General features: G+C 37.8%; 1 protein-coding gene and 1 long non-coding RNA gene across 3 annotated transcripts in view; one reads left to right on the top strand and one right to left on the bottom strand.

Moving 5' to 3' along the window:
• The window catches only part of LOC126514590 (uncharacterized), a 36,136-nt gene extending 17,825 nt beyond the window's left edge, over positions 1-18,311 (top strand). The window contains exon 3 of the long non-coding RNA XR_007595625.1: positions 18,221-18,311. This is a non-coding gene — a long non-coding RNA (uncharacterized lncRNA). The remainder of the gene's footprint in view (positions 1-18,220) is intronic.
• Positions 1-24,560, bottom strand: part of Cnbd1 (cyclic nucleotide binding domain containing 1) — a 249,918-nt gene that overhangs the window by 171,599 nt on the left and 53,759 nt on the right. The gene's annotated exons all lie outside the window — the stretch shown is intronic.

Below are 24,560 nucleotides of genomic sequence, written 5' to 3'. Positions count from 1 at the left end.
AGAAAACTGATCACAATTAAGTGATGAAGAATATCATTAGTATGATTGCCTACTTGTCATTTTGCTGACTTATCTGTTTCCCTGAGTGACTCTGCATTGTCTGCTATGTTGCATAAATCAGTCTAGAACTGATTTATTTAATTTAATTTATTAAATTAATATATATTTAATTAGAATCCATATTCCAAAGTGAAGTAGAAAGTGATACTAGGTAAATAGATCTCAGTCCACATAACCAAGAAGAAATTTTCAGGACAAACAAGCATACACACACACACACACACACACACACACACACCAAAAATACCCACACTCTTTCTATTTAAGATTGACTTAGTTACTTTTCTATTGCTGTGATAAAACATCATCACCAAGGCAACTTATAAAAGAAATAATTTAATTGAGATTTCTTTTGGGAGGATTTGAGTCCATGATGGTAGAGCAAAGGCATGAAAGGCATGGCATCTCAATCCACATAAAGGACGCACAGAGAGAGAGAGAGCACATTGGGGATGGCGTAAATGGTCTTTTGAAATTTCCAAGCGTCACCAATGACACACCTCCCCCAACAAAGCCATAACTAATCTTTTCCAAACAGTTCTACCAGATGGGGATCAAGTATTTAAACCTGAGCCTAAGGGAAAGGCATTCTCAATGCACCATGTTCTCCTCCCTAGCCCCCATAAGCTTATTATCATATCATAAATACAAATATATTTAGTTCAACTTCAAAAGTTCTCATCATCTTATACCTCCCAACACAGTTTAAAAGTCTAATGTTCAAATCACCGTGTGTTCCAGCCAAAGCACTGCCCAAAGGATATGAAATCACCTTATCTGACAGAAATATATACTCAACAGATTAATGGATAAGAAAAGACCTATAAATACAAATGAAATATTCAGTCTTAAAAATTGAAATTCCAGCATTTATTACAACATGAGGCCTGGAGGCTATACTCTAAGTGACATATGACAGACACAGAAAGATAAATACTACATGATTTTGCTCACTTATGAGACCTAAAAATAAATATCAAATTTATAACAGCATAGATCAGAATAGTGCTTGCCAAAGGCTGACTGGATAGAGGGAGAAGGGCTATTGGTCAAGTTCATGAGACCTAATTTACAGCTTGGAGACAAACCTTAATATTACATATTTGAAATTTTCTAAACATTTACATCTCAAGATGAATGAAAGGGAGTTACCTGGTGGAGCTAAGCATATGTTATCTCTGTTTTATTATGTCAAACACAGTATCTTTCATGAGTATCAGAATATTACATGCTTTAAGTATGAAGGTATTTTATTTATCCATCTGACTTTGGGAACAGTTTAGTACCCTGACAAATGTCTCCTTCCCATATGTATTATGTATGTATGTATGTATGTATGTATGTATGTATATTCCAAATATATGTATATTGGGTTGGTATATAATACTCTAGTGTTATCCTTGAGATTTGTGATATTGTTTCTAAGTCAAAACCAGTTAAACCTCTAAAATCATAGAATAGTCCCATAGGTCCTATATTTCCTTTTAAAATTTAAAGCCATGTTCTGGAGATGGGGCAGAATCTAGAATAGGTCTTGTTTGCAGACACATTCTTTTTTGAAAGATCTGAAATACAGTTCTTTGCTCAGATTTTGCTGTTTTAACAGAGTGACATTATGAGGAAAAGAAGAAAGGAGAGTGTTGGAGAACCCTGCATTTAGGGTTGCAGTTTACCATGTCCATAGAACTCTCTGAGCTTCGTGCAAAATGGAGAATTCCCTTTCTCATCAGGACTCCCTTTCTCTGCCTACTCTAAGCTCAAGTGCCTGACCTTGTTTACAGGATGTCTCTGCAAACAGCTCCCTGCAACAGCTGTGTAAATCAATACCTTTCCCTTTCTTCCCTCACACTTTGGTATTTGAACTGATATGTCATTAACATTCGTCTATCCTCAACTAGGTCCTCAAATGCAAATTACGTGTATTTCCTCCTTTATTGCTTTGCCATCCCTTCACCCCTGACTCGAACTATATAAGCTAGCCCCTGTTGCTTCAATAAATTGACCCCTCCCACTGAAGATGACTCCTGGAAGTCCTTTCCAGCATACTGATGGCCCTCTGAATCCTCCTTGCTGCTTCTACTTCCTCTGTCCTCAGGTACAGGTGCTCAATGATCCTTGTGTTCTGATGGAATCTCCACCAACTTTCTCCAAACCCTGCCTCATCTCAGAAAGCCAACCAAATGATGACTCCTTCCCCAGAGATACTCAAGACCACTCCAGCAGGATATTTAAACTGCCCCCCAGAAAACACCTGATTTTTCAGTCTCTCTTTCCAGTCTCCTCTCTGGTGGGGCCAGAAAGTCATCTGGGAGAATTTTCCCATTAAACCTGGGCTTTTTCAAATTTGGTTTGATATGGTCTGATTTGGATTGCTGCGTTGGTGGAGAGGATTATCTGAGTACAGAAACTTCACCCTGAGCAAGAAGGAGACTTACAGGAAAGAACAGGGAAAGGAGAGAGGAATAGGGAAGGAGAAAGTGTGGTTTAAAAAAATGGAGCAGAAAGAAGACCTAAAAGAAGGTTTTCTGTGCAGACATTCTAGCCCCATTCACCACATGAAAGCCATTACTGTAAGGATGCAATTTGCTCCTCTCATTTCTCAGTGTTTGTCTGTCTCTTGATTGATGTGTGATTGACAAAAGTTTTTGGAAAGGAATGTTCTTAAGCATCTGTGCATTCAAACTTCAAATGTAAGCCAAGTATTTGGTGTTCAATGAAAATCGAACTGAAATTAGAAGTTCACCTTCATAAGTCTCTTTACAATGTTAGCCGGACATGGCGGAGGCACATTCCTTCAGGTCCAGCCTTTTTGTGACTTCACAGCACCCCTGTCTACAGAACAAGTTCCAGGTCAGTCAGAGCTACCTATCAAACAAACAAACAAAGAAAAAATGTTCTCCTATTTCTTTTTCTTCTTTGGAGAGCTGAAGAAAACAATTGCCAGCTGTCAAAGAAAACATACCTGTAATTATTCGGGATGATATTTTGTCTCTTTTCTTTTCCGACTTATCCTCATCCTCTTTCTCTGCACACTGTTCATCCCATACACTTACCCATCAAGGCACAAGAGCAAACAAATATCTTGTTTATCATTTTTTATGCACTCAATAAAGTTTGTTTCAAATTATTTTATTTTTTTTAATTTCCAACAGGTTTTGTATAAACTTCTCAGTATTTTATTGGTTGGTCTCAAACCTGGGACAAGTGGCTGACTGAGGTGCTCATTAACATATCAAAGTGTACCTGTCTGCCAGGTTCTCCCAGGTCCTTTAGTCCCTCCCTGTGACAAGGTATGGCTGACTTATTCCCCCACCATATACTTCTCCAACCCAGGGGTTGGTTGCACTTTCCCCAGCTCTCCTTCCCCATGAAATCCAGCCATTTCTCATTATCTGGCCTTTCTTCTATCCTTTACCATCCTGTCCTCTTGATCTGCCTCTTCCCTCTGCCTCCCTGCTCTCCTCATGTTGGCTACTCAGTCTGTTTGTGTCCACTCCGGGCTCTCCCAGGAGTTCCTCCCTCTGATTATGCTCTCCCTTTTCTCCCCCACCATACCCAGGACCAGAACGTTTTCTTTTTTGTCTGATAGAGTATTTTGACTGACAGATTATTTTGTCTGATAGAGAGTTTGTATAATGGTGTAATTCAAGGGCATCTCTCATTGTTAGAAGTACTCTATCCTTTAACACACAAAAAATATACAAAACTAAACTGTGTGATATCAGTTCCAAGTAATGACCAAGCAAATAAATTTTGAGGATAGTTTGGTAGTCATAGCAAACATTGAAATATTTTCATTAAAATAAAAAAAAATCCTAGGTTTCCTAGCAAGCCAAGGAAAGCATCTAGTCATATTAACATGCTCAATCTTCTAAGAAAGTTGTTAAGAATTTAACTCCATGTGATTAAGCTTGCTTGGCACTCATAGATACAGGGAAGACATGGTTAACATGTCAATTAGATAGTTACATTGAAAGTTGACTGAAGAAATACATAACTAGATCACTGTTTTTGCAAAATTAAGTACTATTAAAGGTATCTAATGATAAGGAAATGCAAAAATTGAAATATAAAATAATATTTGGTCCCGTAACAGATATTTCACACTCCAGTGATCACACTTAGGAAATAAAGTAGATTGTAACAAACAATCCAAACAAACCAAAATGGTTTACAAAACTATGATTGAGTCTATTGTGTGTTGGCTATCTACTGCTGGGCACGAGGCCTACCCTTACACATGGTTTCTACACCCAGTGAGACTCCACTGAAGAAAATTAAGTTTCCCTTTGCAAGGCAGCTTCAATGGTAGATGGATCTTTGATTGGGAATGGGTGATCGGCCCATTTCCTCCTCTCAACACTGAGACACAGCCTGGCTTTCACCTCTGCAGGCCATGTGTATACTACACGGCCTCTGTGAATTTATATGTGCATCAATCCTGTTGTGTCTACTACCACCTCTAGCTCATACTCTCTTTCTGGTTCTTCTTTTGCATAGCTCTCTAAGCCCTGAGGGGGTGTTTTGCCCTTTTTATTGACATTTTTTATAAAAATACTGATATCCATTTATTTAAAATGAGAATGTGTGATGTTAATTTTTTCTCATATACCTATATCTATTCTTCTTTGAATAATTATGAATTATGCCTGGTAAATATTTAAAATTCATAACACTTTCTGATTTAAGTATCAATTAATGTTAGAATTCATTTTTTTTTGTCTTTGTTCAAATTAAGTTCATGCCTAATTTAGACATTCTGGATCCTGACACTGTTTTAGTATGCACAACCACTACTCCATTTTAGTCAGGTACCCTGCGCACTGCGGGGTGCCACTCGGCATCTGCCCGCTCACTTACAAAAACTTCTGAGAACTTTGCCTGGGGGATGATCACACACGTTTCCAAGCACTGCCAAAGGGGCCAAACAGTCTTTGAGACTCGCTGGTGTAAGTCACTGAATTAAACTATAGTCCTTGATTGAAGAACAGAACTCTAAGGATGCTAGAAATTAACTTCCCAATGTAAAGTACTCTTTAAAACTTTTAAAAGTCTGTAATTCAAATGGAAACCAATGTATAGGAAATGTGACTGAACTTGCTTTCCCTTTGTCAGTGTTCATAGCTCACATTTGTGCAGCACAGCTGAAATACACGAGGAAGTAGAGTTCCCTGCAAGGCTTCCCAAACGACAAGGAACCTCTCCAGACCAGCCTTTACAAGGTCTTCTGAAAGAATGAAAAGTGCTTCATAAGCTATGCACAACACCAAATCAGCAACAAGAACAAAATGACCAACATCCCTAAACCCAATTGCCTCCACTTAAGTCAGGCAACAGCTTCCCCTTAGTGTGAAAACTCTCAGGAAAGCAAGGCTTTTTTTTTTCTTTACATGGGAAATATTACATGAAACTTTATTTTTTATTCATTTATTTTGTTTTTTTTTTGAGACAGGGTTTCTCTGTAGCTTTGGAGGCTGTCCTGGAACTCACTCTGTAGAACAGGCTGGCCTCTGCCTCCCGAGTGCTGGGATTAAAGAAGTGCACCACCACCGCCCAGCCTTACATGAAATTTTAAAAAGCACTTTTTGCTTCATAATTTAACTTTGCATTTCACAGAAACTCCAACCACCCACCAAGAATAAAAAGTTAATTTTAAACAATTTGAAACACAGTAATAGAACAAAATGTTAATCTATCAGTGACACCCAAAGCAGGCAAGGAGCAAAATGCTGAGATGGCCCTGACAGAGGCAGGACCAATTAGCTGCATCTCCCCTCCAGGCATTTGATGTTGCACAGAGCCAGAAGTCATGAAATTAGGGAGCAAAAGAGTCCTAAAATCTGAGCTAACCTTTCTTCTAGCTCAGTGTTAAAGGATTAAATATTGAAATCAGGGACTCCCCGAAAAGAGAAAAGCTTATCGTAAACTTCTAAAAATCTTGGCAGAGAACTTTTAAAACTGTATTTCAGAAATAGAGATGAAATGAATTTAATTTCCCCACAGTCATGAGCTAAAATATGAACACAGCAAGGAGATCAGTTCTGTGCTCTGTATTACAAAGGAATCATATCCTCGCAGGAGGGAGAAACATAACGAGGGCTATCAGGAGAACAAATGGGATGAACACAAATTAGAGACAAGAAGGGAAGAAAAGACACTGGAAATGGACTTATAAGACTTTCAAAGAGTGGAGGGTTCTGACATGAATTCCTACAGAATGTGTTTTAGGTTTTCAAGATAATCTGTGACAACATAATGAATCTTATTGCGGGAATGGGAGCAGGGAAAATGAAGTGACTTCCAGTAATGAAAATATTGTAACAGAAAAAGTTAGATTTGTAAATAAATTAGACACACGGATCATAGACCAATATCAGAGGGAAACTATAGTATGAACAGGGGAAAATGAACAGTAATATCAATTAGTGAAAAAAAATAAGATGTGAATTTTAAGGAGAGCAGGGAAGGGTAAAAGGGAGAATTTGGAGGCAGAGAAGCAAAGAGACAAGTGGGACTATATTATAGTCTCAAAAAATTAGTATCAGAAACAAATGGGCTATTTTTACTAAAACTAATGAAGGACAAAAAGCTAAAATTTCATTGCATTTGATCAACATGAAATAACATGAAACTAAATATTAGAGAAAAAAACCCAAAAACTAAAAATAAGGGAAAAAATAACATCATCCAAAGAAAATAACATCATTCAGAGATAAAAGGAGAAGCTACTCCTTTCAAAAAAAAAGAGGCAGTTTTATTTTGAAAACTGAAGGGAAGACAGGTGATTGTAGTAGCTAGCACTCCATGAGATAGCACAGTCACTTGTGCATTGTAGCTCAAGTAATTCTTATTTAAGAGAAGAGCAAGGAGAAAAAGAGAGAGGTGAGGGAGCTGCTTCAGACCCTTTCAGTTTAAATAATGAGGGAAGGATAGCAATCATGTCCTTAAAGTATTTGCAGCTTAAAATTCTCTAAACAGCAAAACTAATATTAAAGTAAAACATATGAGAACTCTTCATCAGAAGACATATGTTACCAAGGACTAACAGGTGTTCTTCCTGAAGACAACTGATTCTAGATTACAACACAGAAATACAGTAAGATATGAAAAGTGCCAGAAAGAGTAAATTACAAGTGAAGGTGAATGAACAGTGCATTGCATAATAGTAACAATGTTGTCCATTTGTAAATGTATGTAGATTTAAATTAAAGCACAGAAAAGGACAAAAGACGTGGTCTCAGGATGAAGCTTGGACAAAAGACGTGGTCTCAGGATGAAGCTTAGTTGGTGGGAGTGTTTGCACAACTACATGAAACCCCCAATAATTCAGTCCCCACAAGTATTTGAAACTAGCTGTGATAGTGCATGCTCTAATTCTAGCACTTGGGAGAAAAACAGGTGGATTTTAAGGCAAGGTCACCCTTAGACACCTAAGGAGTTTGAGGCCAGACTGGGCTGATGATATTAGGCCCTCACAAAACCTTTAAAAGGAGGGGAGATTTTAATGGCATAAGTTGTTTTATAAACAAATTCTCTGGTAGTGCAGTGAATGAACTTTTCATAGAGCCCAGTAAATTAAGGATCTATTTTATAGTCTCCAGGGAAAATGAAGGAATGTGTATCAAGCCTCATGATATTCAAAAATGGAAGAAATTACACAAACAGGTAATTCAAGTGGAAAAAAATAATCTGATGCATGACTGTATTATACAGCAACATATTTGCCAAGATTAAGAGACAAAGAGCACTAGACTTAAATACAAATCCAGATTGATTCAAATGCTAAACAACAAGAACAAAAGGCTGGATTTTGCATCTAACCAAACCACTTTGGGTAATACGAATGGACATTTTGCTTCTAAGGAAGATGAATAAGGTTGTTTGGTTAAAAAAAGAAACACGGTTCCTCAAATAAACTTGTGGGATTATTTGACACAAGCCCATTCTCTCCTAACAGTTACTATTGACTAACATTTACTCAATTTTGCCTCCTGTGGGACTGACTTTCATGCATTCAGCTTACTCCCTGGTGCTTTCTGTTTTTCTTCCCAGACATTTAACTGAAGTGAAACATTTCTCTCAGCAGGCATTTCGAAGCAGGGATACATTTGATGTGTCAGCTCTGAGCCTTCAATCTACCTTTTAAAAAGTTCCAACATGTCTGAAAAGTGACATTTCCTGAATAAATTCTAATTAAGAATTTTGAAGACAAAAATATGAAAAGGTTATAATTAAAAAATGCGATTTCCGTGTGAATTGTAGGAAAAATGACAGACCCTGCTGCTCACCTCCGAGTCTAAAACGGTTCAGTGCTGGTAATTGGAGAACTCACGGGTTCATATAGTTCCTACCAGTACCATTACATCAGTCCTGACTTGTCATTATCACAGCAAGGACATTAATGGTGTGCACTAGAGATCTACACCAGGTCAAAGAGCTTTCCACATCTCATAGATAACATCCATACAAAACAAATTCCACAAGCTTATATAAAATGTCAGGCAATATTTTCAGTTCTGTATGAAAACAAGCAACATGTTCCTTGCCTGACGTATTCCATTTGAAAAAATCTGTACTCAACTATGTTTTTTACAAACATCTAATACCTATAGGAGCGATGTCCTATAAATGATCAAGATTACTAAATAAGTTAACGTGGAGCGATGTCCTATAAATGATCAAGATTACTAAACAAGTTAACATTTTGCCTAAATAATAATGATTTTTTATTCTAATTGATCACAATCATTTCAAGAAAAATATTTAAGCGTTATTTTAAAAATAAAAGATGCTATTTGTTGTATTTTGTTTTTTGTGATAAAACACTGACCAAAAAAAAAAAAAAAAAAAAAAAAAAAAAAAAAAAACACTTGGAACCAAAAATTTATTTTGTCCTACACGTCCATCATCTAGGGAATCCATGGCAGGAAATAACTGAAGCAAAACCACAGAGGAATGTTGCCTACTAGCTTGCTTTCTGTCGCTTACTCAGCTTACTATTTATATACCCAGGACCTTTTGCCCAAAGGTTGTACGACCCACAGCAACCATGCCTTCCTACATCAAGCATTAATCAAGCCAAGTGTCCAACAGACATGAGAGATGAATCTGTTGGAGGCTATCCATTAACTGAGGTTCCCTCTTCCCAGATGATTGTAGTTTGTGTCAAGTTGGCAAAACCTAACCAGCCCAGTATCCAAAGGATATATTTTTAGTAATAAAGTATTTAAAACACACTAAAGTACAGCAAAAGACAAGATTTGATTTGCTAAGAGAAGATTAGAATCAAAACAGAAGAGAAACAAATGTAACAGCTGGATAAAAAGAATCAGTACACCATTTAGAAAAGCAAGACTTTTCTATAAAAAAAAAAAAAGCTACACTGAAACTTACAAAGTATAAGCAAGCAATACAATTTATAAATCCATAGAATGTTAAATCAGATAGTGCAAAAGCATTTGCTAGTTAAAAATATTAAAAAGAGCAAGAGTCTGTTGGGTTTTGAAGAAATTATTTTTTGTTTTTCTTGGGATCAAGTTCATAGTAAAGCTACTATTCTACTTTGCTCTAACTTAAGTAACTGAATAATTTCTTTAGTGAAAACTTCAGATTTCTGAGGAAAGAAAATATTAGAAGAAGTGAAGACTTCCTATGCTCATGGATTGGCATAATTAATGTTCCTAAAATAGCTATACTACAAGAAAATTAAAGAACTTTTTAAAAAGTCATTAAAATCCCAATGACACTCTTTGCAAACATAGGAAACACCAAAACTACCCAAAACAATTTTAAGTAAAATATCAAGATTGGACATATGGCAATACTTATTGACTAGTTATAGTATAAAACAGTAGTAGAAAATTAGCATGGTATAAGACCAAAAGTAGACACAGAAGAAAAGAATGCAGGATCCAAAAAGGAAATTCCTACAGACACTAATTTTTGACAAAGGTGTACAAAACATACATTGAATATCTGACAATTTTTTTTCAACAGATATGCTGGGAAGTGGCTAGGATGATAGCTCACTGTAGAAAGTACTTTCAGTGCAAGCTCAAAGAGTGAGAACTTGCATTCCTATAACCCAGGCAGATGCTACATGGGCTTGGCATCCTGGCTGCAGTCCATGGTAGCTTGCCTGTAATTTTAGTAGTCTGAAAGTGTAGACACATGATTCCCCAGAGCAAGCTGTCTAGCTACATATGGGCAAGTTCTGGGTTCAGATGAGAGATCCTGTCTCAGTAAATAAAAAGAGGAATCAAGAAAGAATTCAGTATCGATCTTTGGCCTACGCACACATACAGACAAGTGTACCTATAGAAATATAAACATTTGTATACATACACATACATATCACATGCACATACATAAAAATACTCATTAAAAATTAAATTAGTCCCGAGAAAACTGAATTTCCACATGTAGAAATATAGAATAGATTTGAATGTAGAAATGAAAATAGATCTATATTTATTTTTGAAGTTATTAATTTTTCCCTTATTATTTTTATTTTTATGATTTTAGTACATTTTTAATTATTTTCATTGAGCTATATATTTTTCTCCACCCTCCTTTCTCTCCCCTCCCCTCCTATCCTCTCCCAGGTTCCCCATGCTCCCAATTCATTCAGAAGGATCTATATTTCTTACTGTGTACAAAAATCAATACAAAAAAGATCAAAGATCTTAATGTCATATGTGAAACTCAAAAAATACATGAACAAATCCTTTAAGACTCTTAAAGATGTAAACAGAGCCAAGACGTTCTATGAAAAACTCAAAGAGCTTAGGAAATAATTAAAAGAATTTCAAAAAAATAAGTTTCTTTACAACAAAAGAAACAATAAACAGAGTGAGGATCCTAAAGAATGAGAGAAAATCTTAGCCAATTATACTTTGAAATGGGGATTAATATTTGGAATAACCAAAAATTACAAAACTGTAAAACCATAAATGAATAACCCAGTTTATAACTGTGCAAAAGCAAATTCTTTTCAAAAGATGAAGTACATGTGGCCAATAGATGAAATGAAAAAAAAAAAAATCAACAGCCTACATCTGAGAAATGCAAGTCAAAAGTACACCAAGTTTACTACATCAGGATCAAAAAGCAACACAAAGATTTATAGCTTATCTGGATTAAAAGATATGTCAGAGCCAGGCAGTAGAGTGAAGGGCATTGAAATGCTATTCTCTAGACTCAATACAAGCCTTGCAATCATTAACTCCTAACAACTGTTCTCACCTGCGTTAGTGCCACGCAAAAACAGCCCTATCAACAATGAGTCAAGGAAGGAGGAAAGATTCACAGGGCCCTACCTTTGCCATCTGCACTGTTGGCTATTGATGGGCTCTGAGAAGTCAGCAGTCATTCTCTTTAGTTATGTACCCACTGCTGAGCCCCTGAGTTCTAACAGACAGCTCCAACCCCACGGTAACACAGAAGCCCCTGGTTAACCTCGCAGGTTAACAAATAGGTAAAAAAATGTGAGAAAGATTTGCTAGGAGAAGGAAAGGAAGATAGGGGTGAACGGGAGGTGGGGGCGAGTGGGGTAAGAGTGGCCAGTAGACATGCATACATATGTGAAATTGTCCAGAGTTAAAAGAAAAAGACCCATATAAGACTTTGCCAGATTTGCCTTGAACCAGAATCTTAACTCTAAGATGTTGCCTGTGACATCTGTTGACAAGATTCCTGTCATCTGGCTAAACTAAGGTTAGTTTCTCCTTTCTGAATTTAACAAAATCTTTAATTTTCCCCTAGAAAAGAAGCCAACATAAATTCTTTCATAAATCCTCTCCCAGTATCCAGTTTTACAATGATGACTTTCTTTTTTTTTATTTTATTGAGAAAAGGAAAAAAAAAAGTTTCTGCCTCCTCCCAGCCTCCCATTTCCCTCCNNNAGAGCAGTCAGGGTTCCCTGCCCTGTGGAAAGTCCAAGGTCCTCCCCCCTCAGTCCAAAATTGCCGGGGAGAAAATTGGGATCTTTGGACTGGGGTGGGATTGGGGTAAGGGGAGATAGGGAGAGAAAAGTGAGAAGTGGAGGAAGGGGGGAACTTGGGGAAACAGGAAGATTGGGATAAAGGAAGGTTGGATAGGGGAGCAGGGAAGCACAATTCTTAGTTAAGGGAGCCACCTTAGGGTTGGCAAGAGACATGATGACTTTCTTATACACACATCAGAGACAATACCTTTGAACTATGGTCATCAAGATCATTAAGATCAACAGCTGATTTCCCAGCAATGATGAACACACAGATGGCCTAATCATATAGCACGCTAAGGACCTTCCCTACCTTCCTACTGACTCATCATCGTAAACCTTACTACCTTTTGTTTCGGTGTAGTTGAGTTCAGTTTATTTCCCCATACAACAGTCTCAGGAAAAATATTCCCTGCCTATATAATATGTCCAGTACAAATTTTTTTTGACATTGTGGCTGTTACTCAATATCCAGATTCGGAGAGCTACATATAGGTTCCTGAATAAGCAGGCAAGTATAAATATAAACATCAAAAAGGATGAAACATACGTAACTGTTCTGTGAGTAGTTGTGTGAGAATTTGTGTTGTGTGTTAGCTCAGAAAAACATCAAAGTCATTATTTCAAACCCTACTCATTATCATGAAGAATAACCTTAGTGACCTAGAACATCATCTTCTTTTCATAAATGTTGTAATCCTTTAAAATACTTCCACAGGTATCTTGCTGTAACATGCAGTAATTCATAACTAGTTTGTTTCAACATCTGCCCTGGCTTAGCTTGTCTGAGACAATTTTTGTAATGCTTGTCCAAACGTATCCGATTATTTTATTTTATCACCACCCATTAGAAAAAGAACTCAATTTTATTTAAAAGTATTAACTCTCAGCAATTATGTTTTGAATTTCAAAAGACTGAATCTTGAGAGTGGTATGAATTACAAAGAACAGCCCTGCTTAAATACCAGAGAAGATAATACATCATATTGTTCAAATTAAAACCGGTATGGCCTTAGTCTTAGGTTTCTTCTCACCCCTTCATGTGGCATATGGTATTTCATTCTTGCCAGAAAAAACTACTAGGTATCCCATGTGTCCTGTAAACTAGCTTGTTTGGCAAGTGGGTGATGAGACCTCGATGTTCGATTTTCATTTACATTTGGTAATCACTCAGATATTTTGGTGATTTGAAAACTAACTTATATGATTTCATAAGATAATAATTTCCAAAAAAAAACCAGAATTAGTGGGGACAAAAATCTTTGCTGAGAGAGTCAACAATGAGTATTTATATTTAAATAATTATATTTAGACAGGGGTAGGATGCATGCCTGTAATCCCTGCACTAACAGGCAGAAAATGATGGTGGAGACCTAAAGACTAAAGAATGAGATCCTGTCTCAAAAGAAACATATTTAAACTTACAATGAGGCATAAATAATGATGGTATTATCTACAGAGAAAAAGAAATCATGCAATCTGGTCTGCCTTCCATCAGTAGTTAAACTAATACATACATAAAGATACCTAATTTCCCCTCTTGAGACTGAGTGGACCTTACAGAGAAAATCATCCAGGAGCCAAGAGATGAGATTAAAGTTTTGGAAGTCATGACAGACAGCTGACAGAAGTACTATTCTCATAATCATAACAGTGCATGAAAGTTCTCAGTAAGGAAACATCTTAGAAATTTACAAAGCTCCAGCTGGAAGTGAGTAGAGTAGGAATGTTATCACAGAAAGCAACTCCAGTGTGTGGGCCATGCCAGAGGAGCAGTGAGCTGCAACTGAAGTTCCAGGCGTCACCCACTAGAAGGGAACCCTCTGATGGGCTGATCTCATTTAGGCAAGGCCATGGGATTATGGACCCAGAATGTCTTTTGCTTCTTCTGTGTCTTTAAATGTTTGCTGCGGCTCTCTTTCTCTGGTACCTAGCATGCTGTGAGTGGACATGGGGAGATTTCGACTGCCTGTAATATAGTGTGTTTATCTCTTGAAAACATCCTGTTCTACTGGGCATTCTGTATGTTCTGAATACCATTGGTTAATAAAGGACTGCTTTGGGCCTATAGCAAAGTAGAACTTAGCATGCAGGGAAAACTAAACTGAATGCTGGGAGAAAGGAGGCAAAGGAGGGAGAAACCATGTAGCCCCCGCCTGAGACAGATGCCAGAACTTTAGCCGGTAAGCCACAACCACGTGGCGATACACAGATTAATAGAAATGGGTTAAATTAATATGTAAGAGTTAGCCAATAAGAAGTTAGAGCTAATGGGCCAAGCAGTGACTTAAATAATATAGTTCCTGTGTGATTATTGTGGGTCTGAGCTGCCGGGCAGCTGGGAAGCAAACAAGTGGCTTCCTTAAAACAACCCCTAAACTGTACCATATAATTTGATAAATGATAATGATAGCTTTTACAGTGATTTGATGAGTAAAAATAAATGCAAAGATATGTTTCATACCCAGGGTCTGTGGGTCTCATCTAAGGAACTGTATGGATTATAGCTCAAGTTAAAGACTAATAATTGAGTCCCAATAGCCCAGTTAGTTTAAATTCTTTTAAACTTAATGTTGGGAGATATGTTCACAGGTCTAAGAGTGCATCACAGTTGAAACAAAACTTTGAAAATAACAAAGTTAGACTAAGATGTTTTCGTTAAATAACCAAGAGGGCAATCTAAAATTTAAGAAAGGCACATAGTTGAATGTGGAACTCAGTGATGTGGGAGTGTCATATATCAATCTGTTGATTTCATTGGTTAAGTTATAATAAACCAACTGCTTGGCCTCAGCTTAGAACATAGATGGGAGGAGAAAACAGAATAGGATGCTGGGCGGAAGAGGAAGTGAGGTCAGACTCTGCTCTGCTTCCGGAGAGACTCGACAGATCTGCTCTCTGGAGCAGAGACGCTATGCTCAGCTCTCCCGGGTAGACGCGTGATAGCTCTGCTCTCTGAGGCACACGCGATGAAGATGGACATAGGCTAGAATCTTCCCGGTAAGCGCACCTTGGGGTGCTTACACACATTATTAGAAATGGGCTAGTCCAGGTGCGAGAATTAGCCTGTAAGGGCTAGAGTTCATGGGCCAAGCAGTTCTTAAATGAATACAGTTTGTGTGTTGTTATTTCGGGCATAAGCTAGCAAGCGGCTGGGGTGTTGGGGACGCAGCCCCGCCGCTCCAATTTCAACATTTAATGTCAGGGAACAAGAACAAAGCAGCCCAGTTATCACTGGCTGATGTGCTCTCTTTGCTAGGTTTGGTTGATGACCAAAGGTGATGATTAATTCCTTATACCATTTATGTCCTCAATCTCCTGATATAAAAAACTATTAATGAATGGATATGTACCCTAAAGATTTAAAGTAGAGCTAACTGATTTTTTATATAAAGGTTTAGGTTTGTGATTCCTTTAAGATTACTTATAATATTACCTTTCATGATAAGTAATAAAGTAATTGGCCCTTTCTTTGTAACTGCAAATGCAGCCTGCTGGTAAAAGACCTGACAAAAGCTCCTTGCTTGCCACATGGTTAATCTATAACAAGTTGCTTGGGTATGAATGTACATGGGTTCTTGGGATAATTTTTATTTCAGCTATAATACATAAAATGTTTAATCACATGAGGGAGATGAAAAACATGTTTTTACCTATCATCATTCACTTGAAAAATGGAATGCAACTCTTTTGACTCTTGTGCTGCCTGGAAGAGTCTTTGGGGGTATAAAAGCCATAAAATAACATGAGATAGGGGAGAGAATAAAGAAGAATAAGAATAAAGAAGGAAACCACCAAGAGAGCTTGTGAGTTCCTTTTTTCCTAACCCCCTCTGATAGAAAAGTTTAGCCTTGTTGACTCTGTGGATTCCTGTCAAAGCTCTCAGCTGCAGGAGACTGGTCCCCCAGAGAGCTGTACTCCAGGGGACAAAATTCAAGTTACTCAAAGCTTTCATCTCTCCTATTCCCTCTTTTCCTGAGAGCCAGAAACAGAAGCAACTTTAGCTATTGGGTGAGAGAGAACAGAAAAATGAGCAACCAGAAACTTATAGTGGCCATGTCTCCTCATTTCTCTGCCAAGCATTCAAACACTGACACTATTTCAAAAGAAGGGTTCAGAGAGCTGATTGTTTCAATGACCTAGGTATTTCATTATTAATACAGGTAGTTTGTGTCTTCAGGTGACTACATTCCATGAAGACAGAAGGCATAAGGACAGGGCTGGGATGGAAATTCCTTTTCCATCTCAAAATAGATTGAATAAATAAGAAATCTGCACAGAGATAAGGTGCAGAAAGCTTTGAGAACCCAGGAAAGGACAAGATTCATTCCTAAGTACAAATCTAGTTATCTGGAAAAAGTGGTGCAAGGAAATAAAACTTGGGAAAGACAGTGATCTCATTTTGCTTTATCTATTCCTACAGTGAGTAGTTCCAGAAATGAACATTTCTCATACACTCAGAGTTTAGAGTATTGTGGAAAAAAAAGTCAAGTCTGGTACCTTTATATAGCATTCAGACTCATCACTTGCAGATTCTACATTAATTCCCCAGCTAACTAAAGTGTATTTGTGCTGTCAAGTCAACATCAGGTGTTTCATTTGATGAGTGCACATGTGAAGAATGGCAATCAACTTCAGTAATCCAATGCATGGAATATAAACTAATTTTGAGACACCTAAGTTCTGCCTTCCCTTTCCGCATACTATAACTAAGTATTCTTTCCATTGTCTAATACATGTCTGTACTTGTTGGCAATTTCACTGTATAAAATGATCTTTAATATAAAAGCTCAATTGCAATCCAATATTGGTGGGACCAATAAGTTTGAAATGTAACTTAAAGGAAATTTTGCGTGTGCTACAGAAAACCTTCAGTCAGGCATGAGCAATTTGTGCTTTTGTCTATGAGTGCTATGTGAACAAATCCAACAATACCAGCTAGATAAGATGTCTACATAGAGATGTGCATAAAATAAAACCTGCTGGAGATGTTGCATCTAGAATCTCTCCAAACCAACTCGTTCTTCTAGGTGCAATGGTCAGAATCAGTAGCAAATCCACAGAACCACCGCTGTCAGCTGCATCTTTGCAGTAGCCTGTGGGAAATATGTACATAGCTGTTGCAATATAGGCATGTGAAAAGAAATCCTTGGAATACTCAGGAATCATCTTCAGTGAGTGGTCCCTGCAGGTATCATACAGGGAAGCAAAACCCACGAAGAGATAATGAAAATCCAGTGCACACTGACTTCATCAACCTGAGTCAGACTTTGGGGAGTCTAATGTCAGGTGGTTTGCTGTCAACATATTTAAAACACAGTACAATTTGGGGAAAGGTTTACAGGCAACATTCAGTCCAATCAGTCCAGTTACAGGTGCACAATAACACCTAAGGTGTGACTATGCACAGACGATTTACAAAGTACATGTGACAATGAAGGTGGGTTCTATAGCTAAAAGGCCTAAAATCTAGTGTGGTCTCTGACCAACAGCATAGAGGTCAGCAGGCCATAAAATACTTGACATTTTCCTTAAGAATGGAGGGAAGACTCTGGAATAATTCTGGGGAATTAGGGTGAGGTCTGCCCCTTCAAATGGCAAAAAGTTGCCAGGTTGTTAAGAGCCTCTACTCTCAGCATTCTGGATGGAATGCAGGCATTTGATTTTATCTCCTCCATTCAGGAAACACCTCTGCATGGTTAACATTCCTGGTTCTCTTAGTGCTTCTCTGTGAGTACAAGCACTTCTGTGCCCCCAACATCTCAGCATCTAAATTGAGGACCGTGCTTAGCCAGGAAAATGGACCTGTTACCTGTGTTAGATTCTCCACTGCCACTAATGACCAGAGTTCCTGTAGTGAAGGAGCCATATTTAGAGGCCAGAATTGCCTTACCGTCAAGAGCAATTATTTAATGCCCTGGAAGGGCAGCCAGCTCTAGTCTGAAGGAACACTGTGCATCATGACGTCAAGTAAGTCAGAATTAAGCTGCTAACCCTCACTCCTGTTTAGGGATATTAATACCATTGAATATAGGTCGTATTAGATACTTTCTTCTGCATCCAAGTATACTCAATGCCCACCACTCTGGGCTCATGGAGGGCCCAGGGGTCAGTGACTCTTCCATCACTGCAGTGTAACAGTCTTAGGGTGATTCTTCTTTGATTCTTGTTTCCCAGACAAATGAGCTCTCATTGGCATAAGGACTGAAACTATGAAATACTCATGAAATGTCAGCTGTACTGACACGTGATGATGGCCCAGTCAGACAAGAAAAGACAACTTCCTCCTGGTGCACAGCAGGACAGAACTAGCAGCACCCAAGAAACTCCACTTTCCCTACTTGGATTATTTAATTTGCTTTTAGATATTGTTTTCTGAGAGAAATTCTCTTGGATGATTAAAGCAAGCTGCCTCATTTAATTGTGTCATTTCATATCCCCCAAAGAAAAAAATCATTGATCATCATACACTCTGTATTAAAGATATCATAAAACTTATAATTTTAGGATTTTCTGCTAGAATTTTATTGTGATCTGAATGTTTATGTTTTTCAAATTTTATATGTTGGAAATAAGTCCCAAATGTAATAGTATTAGAAGATGAGGTTGCAGAAGGTAATTAGGATCTCGTTAAAAGAGGCCTTCAGCAGCTGTTCAGTCCCCTCTGCCATCTGAGACAGTAGAGGGATTTTGGCTGAAGACCAGAAAAAACAGCCCTCACCTGAAATCCAATGCCTTCATCTTCAATTTTCCTGTCTCAACTAGTGGAAAAATAAGACTGTATTGATTATAAACCTTACTCTACTGCACTTTGTTAATCTGCCCAAACCCAAGAATGCATAGCTGTTTATACTCTAAACTCACTGAGTTTGGTTGTATCTGCTTTGTGACATTCATGACTTCCTTAGTGTACTGTCCTAGGACAGTTTCATAACTGATTCCTAGAACACTAATTTCTACCCCAAGACAGGAAATATGTTAGTTTTAGAAATTTAAAACAGACATATAAAGGTCTAAAATATTCAGAGTACTATAATAACACTTTAAGGTAGAGAATTTTATGTATGCATATTAAATAATGTGAACAGTATTTTAGAAATCCCAACAAAAACATTCACCAGATTTATGAACTTGTTATTACATTAGCTTATGCACAGGTAGAAATTTCAATGTTACTGACATTCGTATCAATTAATCAATGTGTTTACTCAACTATAGAGCATTCTCTGCATAATCAAGCATTTTGCAGGAAGCTATAATTACCCCTCTGAAGTTTATAATCCTGGTAAGACAAAAACAGCACAGATACAACAGAATCACAAATAAGAACTGGCAAAAAAAAAAGTTGCCCAAACTATGAGTCACAGTCAAAAGAGAAAACAGTCTTAGGAAACATCTAGAAATGCTTCCTGTATTAAAAAAAAAAAAGTGGGGTGTAGTTTATTCTTCAGATAAAAGAAGCCAAACATCCAGATGGAAATCAGTCTTGGAGAGCCGTATTCCCAGAGAAATGAGAACAAATAAATTCAGCCTGGGTTCCTGGGTGGAGATTATGCAGTTCTTCAATAGCACTAAGAGTTTGGGTTTATTTGGTAAGAAGTAAACTGTGGATGGGTTTCAACAAAGAACTTACTTTTTCTTTTGTTAATCTCAACTCATTGTTCAGACAAATGTCCTTTGACATCTAAACATTTTTGCAGGCTAGTTGAATAATCTAAGACTTTACTTTCGGTTAAGTGCAAATACTTTAGTGTGTTTGTTTCTTAGGCCTTTACCTTACAAGTTTGGTCATCCTATTTCCTCCTTATCATACACAGACTCCCCACTGTATAATGCCTTCACTGCATGTCATTCCAGCATTACCATATCCCACGTGCACCCTTATTATTACTAGTAGAGTGACGCCTTTTAAAATTGTATTTATTTATTTATTAACAGAATAAGTTCTCGCACTCCAAAACTCTATCTGAGCTCCTTGCTCTGCAGTTTTCACAGGATTACAGACTGATAGTCTTGGTCCATGTCAGTAATTAAGCAAGTGTTACCAATGAAGGCAGGCTACTCTCTGTCTCCTTAGGTAACATTTGTGGAGCACAACCTCACTGGGTGGCTTCTTGTGTGGTTTTGCACTATAGTGCACAGCTTAATTGTTGCAGTAAACATATTTAATATCGCAATGTCTCAAACTATGGTTTGTGCCTCAAGCATAGAAATCAACATGCCATCTCAGAAATATTTGCTGGCTCATCTCACCACCCATTAAGAACTGTGTGTCCTCAATGGTTCACAAATCACTATTACTTCACTCTGCCTTGTTCTTCAGTCTTGTTTTGGTCCACATTCCATCGTGCCCCGTATGTTACTTGACTTCTCTAAAAGCATCCGAGTCTCACAGTTTCATACAAATTGTTGTCTCTATCAACTGTTCCCTCTGTCAATCAATCAGGGATGGGCTAATTGATATCCTCAGATTTTAGGTGTCTTTTTACAGTCTCTTGTGGGCCTTTTGATGGCTTCTGTGCATAGGTCACAACCTTTGTCCTCCACTCAGAGCATCCTTCTCTACCAATTGCCCTGTTTATTTCACTCACTGCATTTATCAAAACCTAACCCGTGTTATCACCTTCACTTTCTTTATTGCTAAACTGCTTCATGGAACTGCTCTTTCCACAGACATAGAAATAGGTGTTTTTCAACACAGCAGCCTCCCCTGACCTACTAATCATATCATCACATAGGGCAGTTCTTGTTCTGGAACTAACAGAGCCACAACTAGCCTACTCAAGAAAATAAAATCAGATTACCAGTCCAGAAAAGGAAGATGTGGTACAATTTCAGATTGCACAGATACTGAAAAAAAAAGATAAAATAATGCTTTGTCTGTGAATTTGACAACTTAGATTTTAAGGAATTTTGTCTTATAAACCACAAAATAATAAACCTAACAAAGAAACAATGGGGACTTTGAATTACTTTTTGAAATTGTAATCAGAAATTATGAATAAAACTTATCTACTAGTGTCTTCATCAGCAAATTTAACCCAACATTGGAAATATTCTACAAAAACTGTCAAAAATCAGTGCCTTAAATCCCTGCACTTGGGAGGCAGAGACAGGAGGATCTCCAAGTTTGAGGCCAGCCTGAGCTACAAAGCAAGTTACAGGTCAGCCAGAACGTCACAGAAAAACCCTGCCTTGAAAAACAAAACAAGAAAAGTTAGACAAGAAAATTCGCACTCACATGATGAGACTCAACTATTAAAAGTAGCAGAAAAAAGGAATGATTACCAAACAAGCAAAATTTAAAATTTTCAACATCATTTAAAATTATCAAATAGAATTCACAGTGGGGTTAGTACTTTAATTCAATGGAGTGTCTTTATCCATTTATTTTGATCTTATTTAATTCTTTCATCAGATTTTTATAGTTTTCACTCAGAACTTCATAACACCTTAAATAATTTTGCATTTGTTATTTCACTGATGCTGTTAGAAATGAAATGTTAAATTTTAAGTTTTAAATTATTTATTGCTAATTTGTTACTATATTATTAAATACTGATTTTATTCTTGTAATTGACTCTGAATGTTTTGATCATGATAATTATTTTTAATTGCAGTTACTATCTTATAGATTCAATAAGAACCGTTTCATAATCGTAGTAATCATATTCCTTATACATATAGAACCATGACTTGGGAATAGTTTTGAATAGACAAGAGAATTTTTTTTAAATATTTATTTACTTATTATGTATACAATATTCTGTCTGTGTGTATGCCTGAAGGCCAGAAGAGGGCGCCAGACCTCTTTACAGATGGTTGTGAGCCACCATGTGGTTGCTGGGAATTGAACTCAGGACCTTTGGAAGAGCAGGCAATGCTCTTAACCACTGAGCCATCTCTCCAGCCCCCTAGACAAGAGAATTTTGAAGGAAAAAAACAACAACAGATAGACCAAAAAAAAAAAAAAAGGCAGGAAATATGAAAATTAGTAAACCCTGGTTTCAAATTTTAATAAAACTACTGTGATCAAGACATGCCTTGCTGGCATTAAGAATCTAAATATAAATTTTAAAAAAAACATACACATAAAAGGATTAAAAAGAAAGTATGATTTCATTCAATAAACTTTTAATAAACTTACAGGTGTAATTTAGTAGAAAAACAGTCTTTGCAGCAACAGATGCTACCTAGTCCATATGTATCTCTTAACCCCAAAGCCCACAGTTAGTAAATCAATCTCAGACTGGCACGAAAAGTGGCGACTCCCTAACTCCTAGTACAAAACTTGGAAACAGTAGTCTGACATATTTAAAGCTTTGATACTTTTAAAGGAATAAACAAGAAAATAAATATCAAGTGACAAGCCTAGAGAAAGCACTTGCAGGAAGTACATCTGGCTGATCGCTTGTTCCCTGAAAAGATAATGAATTTATTAAAGAGAGTAGGGACAAAATATCCTCCATTTTAAATTAACACTCACAAATGGCAGAGAAGCTCTTAAAAGGCACATTCAACGCTGATAACTACTACTAACTATATGAAACTTAAATCCACAAGATGCCATACCCGCCCCCTGGAAAGGCTAGAACTCCCGACTGTCAAGAGTGAGCGCAGCTCAAGAGGTCCTGGAACCGTCCTTTGCTGACAGTAATGCAGCGACACAGGCTGTCGGAAAACAGTGACTCTTAGGAAGTGGCTCAACAATCTGGGTTCTACAGGTTCAACCCAGATAAACAGAAGCAGATGTCATAAGAAAGTGCACAGTCATATTACTAGAAGCAGATTGGAGCTAGGTCCTCAAAGTCAAGCATTCCCTCCTGGAGAGGGCTTGTTAAGAATCTGGAAGTAACCAAATACCCAAGTCTGAGGAAACCACTCAAATTTACAGGATTCACACGCCTCCGCCAGGGTTATACAAACAATTACAGCTGTGAGGAAATGCTCCACCCTGTTGAGCTGCCTGCAAGAGACTCCCAACTAGTAGAGGGGTTGAGGACTGGCCTCAATAAAATCACCTCTCACCAGTGTAGGGCGTGGGAACTGAAGGCAGAAACAAAAGATAGAATTGAGAGGGAGTTTCAGGGATTACTCAGATCCTGAAATACCCTGTGTTTATTTTTCCATAGCTTTTATACCCAATGTAAACCGGGGGAGAAGGTAACAAAGACTTTATTAATATGATACAGCAAGGGTAACTCACACAGTCCCTCTGAGACTTCCCATAATCAGCGGTCTGTTGCCTAGGTAGCGAGATGACCCAAATCACTACATCATTCAGGTACACTGAATCGTGTAAGCAAAACAGACCTCATAGCTACAATGGAAGGAACACAGGTACATTTCCATATCCCAACCACCTGTCAGGACATAACCGAGCTATCTTAACTTCACAAAGGGGCCAGGCAGCCACCTCCTGAGCTAGAAGATGTGATTAAGCCTTGTTATTCCTCAAACTCTCTGACAGTCAGATAAACTGGGAAATGAGCCTACATTTCTCAGCCTCCACAGTGACCAGCAAGTCATGCATTCATGTCCAGCTTTTCTAAGTTATCATTTAGGAAGTATGGTTTCTTTGTGTGTGCATGCGATATAGACCCATTTGAAACACCCATACTCCTAAAAATAATCCCCTACCATACTCCTGTAAGTAATTCCAACGAACTCTCTACTTTTGGTCAAAGGTAGGTACAATTGCTTTTTAGCTGGGGTGACAGCCTACAAGTGGCAAGTCTTTACTACAGACTAGACTGCAGTGAAGAACATGATATTGATACAGCAGCAAGATGAATAAATACCTCTGCATTATAGGAGTCTGGAAGCATGAAATTCTAATGAAGGTGCATGTTTAAAGATGGCAAGCAGATCAACTGGGGGAGAGGAATGGTGGAAAGGCATAAAAATGCTTGTTTAGAATTTTGCACTGTAGTCATGGTAGCAAGATTGACTATAATTGCCAAGATCCATCAACCTGGACAGTTTAAAGGAAAGACTTTATTTTATATAAATTGTAACTCCATAAAGATTACATTTTAAAAAAAAGCAGACTCTGAATAGGAGGAAAGTGGTGCCACAAGGTGGTCTGAAATCAGTCGGAAACTGAACATTTGGTGAATGCCCACCAGAGCCCAGAGATACCCTGGAGTACAGAGGTGTGGATGCTGCAGTGGGTTCTAATGCATATAAGTAAGTCATTGCCACATCCTTCAGAAACCCTCAGGTATGAATACACAAGACACACACACACACACACACATGATGGAGGAAGATCATTGGTTAATTATAATAAACCAACTGCTTGGCCTCATAGCTTAGAACATAGATGGGAGGAGGAAACAGAATAGGATGCTGGGCGGAAGAGGAAGTGAGGTCAGACTCTGCTCTGCTCCCAGAGAGACCCGACAGCTCTGCAGTCCTGGAGCATAGACACCATGATGGACGGAGGCTAGAATCTTCCCGGTAAGCGCACCTTGGGGTGCTTACACACATTATTAGAAATGGGCTAGTCCAGGTG

Source organism: Alexandromys fortis, unplaced genomic scaffold, assembly GCF_014885135.2.
Source record: "Alexandromys fortis isolate MF-2015 unplaced genomic scaffold, M_Fortis_MF-2015_v1.1 scaffold_18, whole genome shotgun sequence".
Lineage (NCBI taxonomy): Eukaryota > Metazoa > Chordata > Mammalia > Rodentia > Cricetidae > Alexandromys > Alexandromys fortis.
This window is presented reverse-complemented; position numbering and strand designations above follow the sequence as displayed.